The sequence below is a fragment of the Bos taurus genome, chromosome 19 (genome assembly GCF_002263795.3).
Source record: "Bos taurus isolate L1 Dominette 01449 registration number 42190680 breed Hereford chromosome 19, ARS-UCD2.0, whole genome shotgun sequence".
Classification (NCBI taxonomy): Eukaryota; Metazoa; Chordata; class Mammalia; order Artiodactyla; family Bovidae; genus Bos; species Bos taurus.
The window spans coordinates 48,187,266-48,195,612 of record NC_037346.1 but is presented as its reverse complement, the minus strand read 5'-3'; the positions used below and the strand labels follow the sequence as shown (position 1 = coordinate 48,195,612).

General features: G+C 56.1%; 1 protein-coding gene across 2 annotated transcripts in view; it reads left to right on the top strand.

Annotated features, from left to right (window-relative positions):
- Positions 1-2,775: 2,775 nt before the first annotated feature.
- SCN4A (sodium voltage-gated channel alpha subunit 4) overlaps positions 2,776-8,347 on the top strand; it is a 52,822-nt gene continuing 47,250 nt past the window's right edge. For both annotated transcript variants that reach the window (XM_005220988.5, XM_003587460.6), the window contains exon 1: positions 2,776-2,837. The gene's annotated coding sequence lies outside the window, so the exon portion shown is untranslated. The remainder of the gene's footprint in view (positions 2,838-8,347) is intronic.

The window sequence follows — 8,347 nt, the reverse complement described above, 5'->3', positions numbered from 1 at the left end:
CCTGCCCTCAACCTGTCTTAGCATCAGGGTCTTTTCCAATGAGTCAGCTCTTCTCATCAGGTGGCCAAAGTACTGGAGCTTCAGCTTCAGCATCAGTCCTTTCAGTGAATATTCAGGGTTGATTTCCTTTAGGATTGACTGGTTTGATCTCCTTGCAGTCCAAAGGACTGTCAAGAGTCTTCTCCAACACTACAGTTCGAAAACATCAATTCTTCAGCGCTCAGCCTTCTTTACGGTCCAACTCACACATCCCTACATGACTACTGGAAAAACCATAGCTTTGACTATATGGACCTTTGATTGACCCTATCGAGTCACATATCCAGCTTTTGGACCAACCACTGTGGCCAAGAGGATTGGCCAGCCCTAGGTGACAATGTCCATCTCTGTGGCCAGGGCAAGGTGGCTGTCCTGTAATCAGCAGCTCAGCCAGAATCACATATTTGGAGTAGGGAAGGAGCAGTTCCCCAAAGAAAGGAAGAATATTGTTATCAATAGAGAGGTATGCATTCCCCTAGGGCTGTGGAAAAAAGTCATATTTAACACACAACTTTTGTTTTCCCATGAGCCCCATCCCTAATCCAAATGGAACCTTGTGCAAATCAGAAAAATTAGCCCCTTCCTCGAGATATTTTGCCACCATCTGCTAGAAAACTGTCATCTTAAATATTCTAATCTATAATGACTATAGATGTGATTGGTTCTCAGAATTGTGCAGTGCACAACCCATACAACCGAATGCATACAACCCTGCCGCCTTATGTACTATAATTCCCTTAATAACTTCAATTCCTCGTTAAAGAAAGTCTGACTCCATAGAGCTTTGGGCAGTGGCAAGGCAGAGACCTAAAGGGCAGAGCCATAATTGGGAATGACAGCTGCCTCCCACCACCTCGCCTTCAGTGCCCACGGACAGGGAGCAGTGTGCTATCAAGGGAACACTGACCAGGAATTCCAGACGGTGGCCAGCAGCAAAGCAAATTGAAGCTGCATCAGGACTGGGAGTGATGAGAGAAACCCCTGAGGAGCAGTTTCAGGGAGACAACTTGCGAAGGATGTGAGATAAAATCTCATGTTTTCTCTGAATGCCAGAAGAAGCAAAGAAGAAGTCGGAGCCAGCAGACGCTGGACTACATTAGCAATACAACCACATGGAAAATGGTTGTTAGGTCAGTGAGCAAAGCAGGATAAAGAACCTTACAGCGAAAACACCAAGACTTCCACCCTCTGAGAGTGTGAATGACTCACTGGGAGGAGATGTTCGAAGTCTGGGCAGAGCAGGAAGTTCTCAGACCACAGCCAGGCCTGGCCCCCAGGGAGGGGCTGGACTATGCTGAAGCTGGAACCACAGAGAGCCCCTGGGAGGAGAGGCGCCATGGGGCCAGCCCCCTAGACCGAGGGTGACAGCTCCCCAGGCTTCCCTATGCCCCTTGCAAAGGTCACTCTGGCCTGGTCTCAGCTTAGACAGAGCTCTGGCTGCCAGAAAAGTCAGTGGCAGTGAGGGGTATGGGAGAATGGGGGACGTTTTGGGGGACAGTTACTCTGGATTCACTGAGATTCTCTTGTTTGCCCCCGGGGCAGGAGCTAATGAGCAACAAGAAATGGGTCATTTCTAGACACCTCCACTAGAGGTCACCACAGCCCCAGAGTGGAAGTGGGGGAGGGGGGCTAAACTACCCTCGTCCCTCCCCCCCCCAACTTCCGAGGGACAGATGTCTAGTCAGTGGGGTGGGGGAGTGTTGGTAGAGAAATGACCCTCAAGACTGCTGTGTGGTCCAGCTAGACAGCTGTGCTGGGGGGAGGAGCTCATGGGCGTGAGATGTGGGTGTGGGCATACAGACAGACGTACACTTGATAAAAACCTAGTGACCAGGGACTTGCCTGGTGGCCCAGGGGCAAAATGCTCTGCACATTGGGAAATGCAAGGCGCCCAGGTTCGATCCCTGCCCAGGAAACTAGACCCCACATGCCACAGCTGAGATCCTGTGCAATCAAATAAATAAAATCAATATTTTTAAAAAAATATAATGACCATAGGTACATATAGGTGGCCCTATGTACATGGGAATGGAAGCATGTTATGTGGGCACAGACAAGCATCCGGATATAAATAACATGCCTGAAATGCCCAAATGCATGGGCATGACAGTGGTGTGTGTACACACTTGATACAACTGTAGTGTCTGGGATATGCAACATCTGTGCTCACCTGGGCAGGAGAGTGCATGTGGCTGCATGCGTGTAATAATGCACATTTGTGCACAAGCCTGCTGTGAGTGTGGGAGCATGTCTATGTGAGTAGCAGGTATGCATTTGAATAAGTGTGACACGCAGCGGAAGCATTTGTGACTGTGTGAAGGGTATAGTTTACATGTCCGGCTGAGCATGTATGAGTGTGACAGTGGGCAGCGGGGAACGCAGCCGTGAGTGTGTAGAGTGTGCCAGCCAGTGTGTGCCCTGGGAGTGCTTCTGGGAACGAGTGTGAAAGGAGAGTCCTGTGTGAGAATGAGCCTTGTGGCCTCAGACGCATGCCCCAGTGGGCGTGTGTGCGTGCGTGTGTGTGAGAGAGAGTGGACGAACGTGTTGAGTGTGTCACGCTCCGGGTCAGCGGCCCCCCAGCCCAGGCAGTCCCAAGCCGAGCCCCGGGCACCCGTGAGGCAAGCGCGGCCCAGGCTCCCACCTGAAGATTGGCCGGGTCCTCAGGTTTCACTCATGACCCTGTGACATCAGCGGCAGCAGCTGTCCCCGCCGGCCGGCCCCCCGGCCAAGTCCCCCAGAGTCCCAGCCCCAGCCCGAGGTGGGCACGCCGCTCCAGGCTCGTCTGCTCCCGTCCAACAGTGAGTACCGCGCCCCCGCCCTGAGCCCCGCTGGGCCGGGCACCCCGAGGGCAGGCCACCCCAGGGGCCTGGAGCCCTGGCCCCCAGCCCAGCCTGGCTCCGAGGAAGTCACCACTTTGCTCCGGGCACCACCGTCCTCCTGCCCACGCCGGGCCCCGCTCCGCGGCCACCCTGCCTGAGGTCCTTGTGCCATGACCCTGGCCGGATCCCTGTGCTTGCCTCTCCCCGTCGGCCTGTGCCCCTGTCTGGCCAGCTGGCCCTGCCCTCAGCCAGGGTCGTCGTCCTGATCACAGACGGCCCAGGCGCTAAGGCTCGGCTCTGGACGGGATGACCCAAGGGACAGAGACAGGACTGAGTTTCTCAGGGGAGGAGGGTGGAGGGCCCAGAGCAGTGACTCGGCTCGGCCTGATCGCAGTGGCCCAGAAGGCAGGGCTGGCGGCAGGGAGGAGAGCCGGAGGCCGGCTGGGGGGTGGCGGCGGCTCCTTTGCTCTGCTGGAACAGGAATCTGCGAGATGCCAGCAGAGGACACATCTCGGGCTGAGAGGCCAGCCAGGCTCTGCCCACTGCCCCTGCCTCTCCCTGCCCAGGGGCACACTGGGGCTCCTCTCCTGGAGAAACCGAGGAGGAGGTGGGCAGAGGAGCAGCTCCTCTTAGTGGAGGGGGTGTGGGGACAGGGAGCCAGAAAGTCCAGGGTGAGGGGCATCCCACATGGGGCCGCGCACTGAAGGGTCTCTGGGGGACTCAGAAGGAGACTGGAGCTGGGGTGAGGGGGCTGGAGGTCGGGGGGGCAGGGGTGTGGTGCCAGGGCAGAGCACAGCCCCCCGCCTTCGCTGGCAGAGCTGGGCACCCAGGACCCTGGGAGGGAGCGTGGGCAGGGGCTGGCCGAGAAGGCCTGACGGTCTGAGCAGAGATGGGAGAAAGTGTTTTTGGAAGCTCATGGAGCTGAAGGGAGGTTTGTTTTGTGTGTGTTGGAGGAGTTTGCTCAAAAGATTGAAGATGCCGCATCTAGAAGGCCTGGGGAGGGGGGTGGGATGGGAGGCTTCCAAGAATGTACTGGTAGGGGCAGGGGGGCCTGAGCCCCTTCCCACTGTGCCCCGTTAAGTACTGTGTCCCAATGCCCCTCACCCTGCTCAGGGCATGGGGTCAGGGCAGGGGGCCAGGTCCTGATGAGAGCTTGTGACACCCCCCTGTGGGGAGATGGCTTTCCAGGTGGAGACTAGACAGGTCCGCCTCCGATTTATACTGCCCGCTGCAGGCGTCTGCCCCAGAGCCCAGGAAGGCTAGAGCCCAGGGGAGCCTTGACATGATGTAATTGTTGCTCAGTCTTGTCCGACTCTTTTCGACCACATGGACTGTAGCCCACCAGGTTCCTCTGTCCATGGGATTCTCCAGGCAAGAATACTAGAATAGGTTGCGACGCCTTCCTCCAGGGGCTCTTCCCAACCCAGGGATCAAACCTGCGTCTCCTCTATCTCCTACATTGGAGGCAGGTACTTTACCGCTGAGCCACCTGGGAAGGCTTGAAGGCCATTTAATTCGGCCCCTAAAGATGAGCCAGCTCGGGGAGGGCAGCTAGAGACCAGTTTCCGTGTCTGTCTAGTCTGGAGAGGGGAGGAGGCTGACAGAAGTTGGGGCGGAACCAGAGGTGAGCGTTGTTGTCTCTCGTCTGCGGTGGCAGTGACTGAACCCAGGTGTGCAGAGCTGGGGTTGGGGGCAGGTGTCAGAGGGCTGGTTCTCCCAGAACCCTCCAGCTTCTTCCAGGGACATCCCTAGTCCCCTGCTCATGGCCAGTGGTGTGGATGATTATAGCCACTGCACTAGGATTTGGAGCCACGCTCCCTGTGTGGGATGATGCAGAGGCCCAGACATAACCCAAGGCCCACCCCCATCTTCATGCCTGGCAGCTCTCAGGGGATGGGAGGGGTTTACGGAAGGTACTTAAGGGTCCTTCCTAGGTGGTCCCATCCCTGCCTGGCTTCCTTGTCATTTTTGCATCGGGACCCGCATAGGGTGGAGGCTCAGGACTCAGGGTCGCCTCCAGCTCTAAGACTGGCCTGAGTGTCAAAGTCTGCCAAGCCAGCTTCCCTGCCCTGACCCACCCAGGCCCAAAGGAGGAGAAGCCCTGAAGCTGATGCTGAAGGCATTGAACTCCTGGCCAGATGCTGGAGGTGATCCTGACAAAGTCCCTGCCTTTGGGGGCAACTCTGTCCACCAGAACAGAGAAAAGTGTGGTTGATGGCAGGAAGGGGTGGGTTTAGAGAAGGCTCCCAGGGGAGGCAAGGCAGAGAGGAGAGAAGGGATTGGACCCTCCAGACCAGAGTGGGAAGGCTCACTCTCTCCAGGTGATAGGAGAGATGCACAGAAGGGACATGAAAGATCTGAGCCCAGGGGCCTCGGGGAGCAGGTAGAGAGAAGGCGGGGGAGGAGGAGGGGGCGTCAGCAGCCCCAGTCCACATTACACAGGCCTCTGTCCCTCGAGTCCTCTTAGAGGGAAGGCTCAGGTTCAGAGGGCCCTGTCACTTACCTGGGGCACACGGCTTGTGAGGGGCCAGGGCTCTGTCCACAGTAGCCACGGCCCCTACTCCCTGGGGCAGAGCTCTCCCCCGAGACCCTGGGGGCAGTGGGTCCCCGGTTGCATCCCTAGGGGTCCCCAACTCTGCGGAGGCAGGAACAGGCCCGGACTCCCCACGGCGCCATTGGAAGGCGTTCATGGGGCTGGGGAATCCCAGGGTCTCTCCGCCTCCACCACCCCAGCCCCAGGCCTTTCATGTACTCTGGCCCCCATTCTGCCTCGTCAGCACAGCTATTTTTATTCCCTGCAGTTTTCAGTCAACAGCCCTTGTGTGTGTGTGTGGCGGGAGGGGCGGCAGGGCATGGGACAGCCAGAGGAGTGGGAGGGGCTCAAGGAGCCCACTGGGCAGTGGGGATGGCAGGGGAGCCGTGGTGCCCCTCAAAGGGCAGGCTGCCCCCTGCCCCCTGCAGGCCTCCCTGCCCTCTGCTGGGAGGCCTAGCAGAAATGCACAGTGCAAAACCCACAAGAGTCACCAGACCCCGCTCTGTTTTTGAACTGGTTTGTGAAACCAGGTGCCAGCCCCTCCTCCACCCCCAGGGGCTAGAAGGTCATGGCCCAGTTTAGACACTGGGGTGATGATATACCTTAGTGGTTCAGAGCCAGGGTCTCTTCCGAGAGCCCCAGGGGTCAGGTTTCCAGCCCCAATTTACTACATAAATAACACCTGGCAACTTCCTTATCCTCTCTGTGCCTCCGTTTCCTCATCTGCCAAATGGAATAATAACAATAGGATCATGTCAGGATTACATGAGCTCACTGCATGTGAAATGCCCAGCATAGTGCTTGGCAAGTATATAAGTGTTAACCAGGAATTCATAATTGCGCTTGTTATCAGGTTATGACTCTGAAATAAATGTCTCGTTGTTGGAGGGCTGGGAGTAACAGAAGGGGAGAAGAAGCTATAAGTTGGGGGTGCCTGGTAGGAAGCATTAGACCCCGTCCAGCTCTGGGTACCCTACATACCTGGGAGGAGGTGGGTTTTTTCCTACCAAGAGAGGCTTTTATCATACCGACAGCAGAGCTCCCCTGATGAGAGTATGTGGTTTACAGGTATTGCCTTAAGCGCTGTGAGAGTAAAGGACAAAGCCGAGCTTCCCCCTACCCCAGCCTCCCATTTTAGTAAGAGCTGCAGGTGACTCTTATCTTTTTTGAGGCTTGTTAAGTTCTTGATTGGCCTAATTTGGGAGAAGGATCTTCCACAGGGTCACTGGTGAGAAAACATCCCTGGAGCAGTTTCTGGGGTTGAACCAAATTCTCTGAGTGGCGAAGCCAAGCTGATAAAGGGGCGGGACACCCCTTGGGGGTTTAGGTTATAGGCTCAGGTTCTGCGGGCTGCTCTTCCAAGCGCTCCTCATCCAATTCCCTGAGCCCAGCAGGGACCTAGAGCCCATGTGTGGGGTGAAAAGGGTCAAAGCCCATGCTACCCAGATGGTTAGGGGTTGATGGAGGGAAGCGGGGCCAGATTGGCCCTGGAACTCTCCAGGCTCAGAATCAGTTTCGAACCATCCTCTTCTCACCCTCTGGGTAGACCTAAGGCAGGAAAAAGGCCTGGCAGCCATGGTCTGGGAGTGCGGAGAGTGCGTGGCAGAGAGAAGAACAGAGGCTGGCAGCTCCAGGGGCTGACCTAGGTGGGAGCCCGCAGGGTGAGGGGAGGCAGCCCTGTGTGCAGGGGTGAGTCTGCCTGAGGATGGGCAAGGTGACTGTGGATATGTGTGTAGATGAGGCTGTGCACACACAATTTGGAGGGGGACCATCCATGGAGCCCCCATCACCATACTTGGGAGCACCTTTGAGAGAGCTAGCAGAGGGCAGGAAGCCCCAGGCTTGGATGGAACTAATTAGCCTCCCCACCCCTTGGAGCAGCTGGGAAATGACTCATAGAAGCAACGAGGGAGTGAGCGAGTGTGTGTGTGTGTGTGTGTGTGTGTGTGTGTGTGTGTGTGTGTTGGGTGTGTTGGGTGTGTTTGTGTAGGAGCAAGCTGGCTGCTGAGGAAGTTGGGAGGGTATTTTAGAGTTGATTGGTGCAAATGAAAAACCAGACCTTGACAAAGGCTCTTTACCAAACTACAGGTGGGGGCCCTTAATCCCCACCACTCCCAACTCCCAACTCGAGGCCCCAGGAAGCCTGAGCCTGGGGCCTGCCAGGGCTTGCCAGACACCCACCCGAGCCCACGCCTTTCAGGGGCTTGGCCCGAGGACTCTGGTCTGTCCTTTGAAGAGGACAGACAGGTGAGGCTCAGGCCAGCCTAGGGGGAAACTGGAGGGGACTGCAACCTGGGCATGCCCCAGGCTGGGGGAGGGCAGCCGGCTGAGCACCATCCCCCACTGGGCGAGCCAGAGGGACGCTGTGTTTGTGGTAGCAGGCACGTGGATTTGGCCCCTCCGAGAGCCACATTCGAATCCTGGCTGCACCACTCAGTCGCTGGGATGATGAATGCGAAGCACTTGAAACAGGGCCTGGCATGCGTTAAACACCAAATGAACGTACGGATGGCTGCTCTCGATCAAGAAATAATTCTCAGTGCTAGATTTCTAATTTTAAAAAATAGATATACAACAAGCAACAAAGCTTTACTGTCTAGCACAGGGAACTATAGTCAATATCTTGTAAAAACCTATAACGGAAAATAATCTGGGAAATGATAGGTGTATATTATAACTGAATCACCCTGCTGGGCATCTGAAACACTAAGTCAACTATACTTCAGTGAAATATATTGGGCCTCCATCTCTCAGGCCCACACATGTCAGGATGACAGGTGAATGTACTGAGGTTTGAGGGTCAGAGGAACCAACCCACTCCCACTCCTAATAGAATCTTCCCCGAGCTGATGCTGATGAGGCCTGGAATTTACACCTTGAGATAAGATCAATTCCTTTGATTTAAGGCTCAGTCATAGGAGAGGAGGGGCTTCCCTCATATACAGGAGACCCTGGT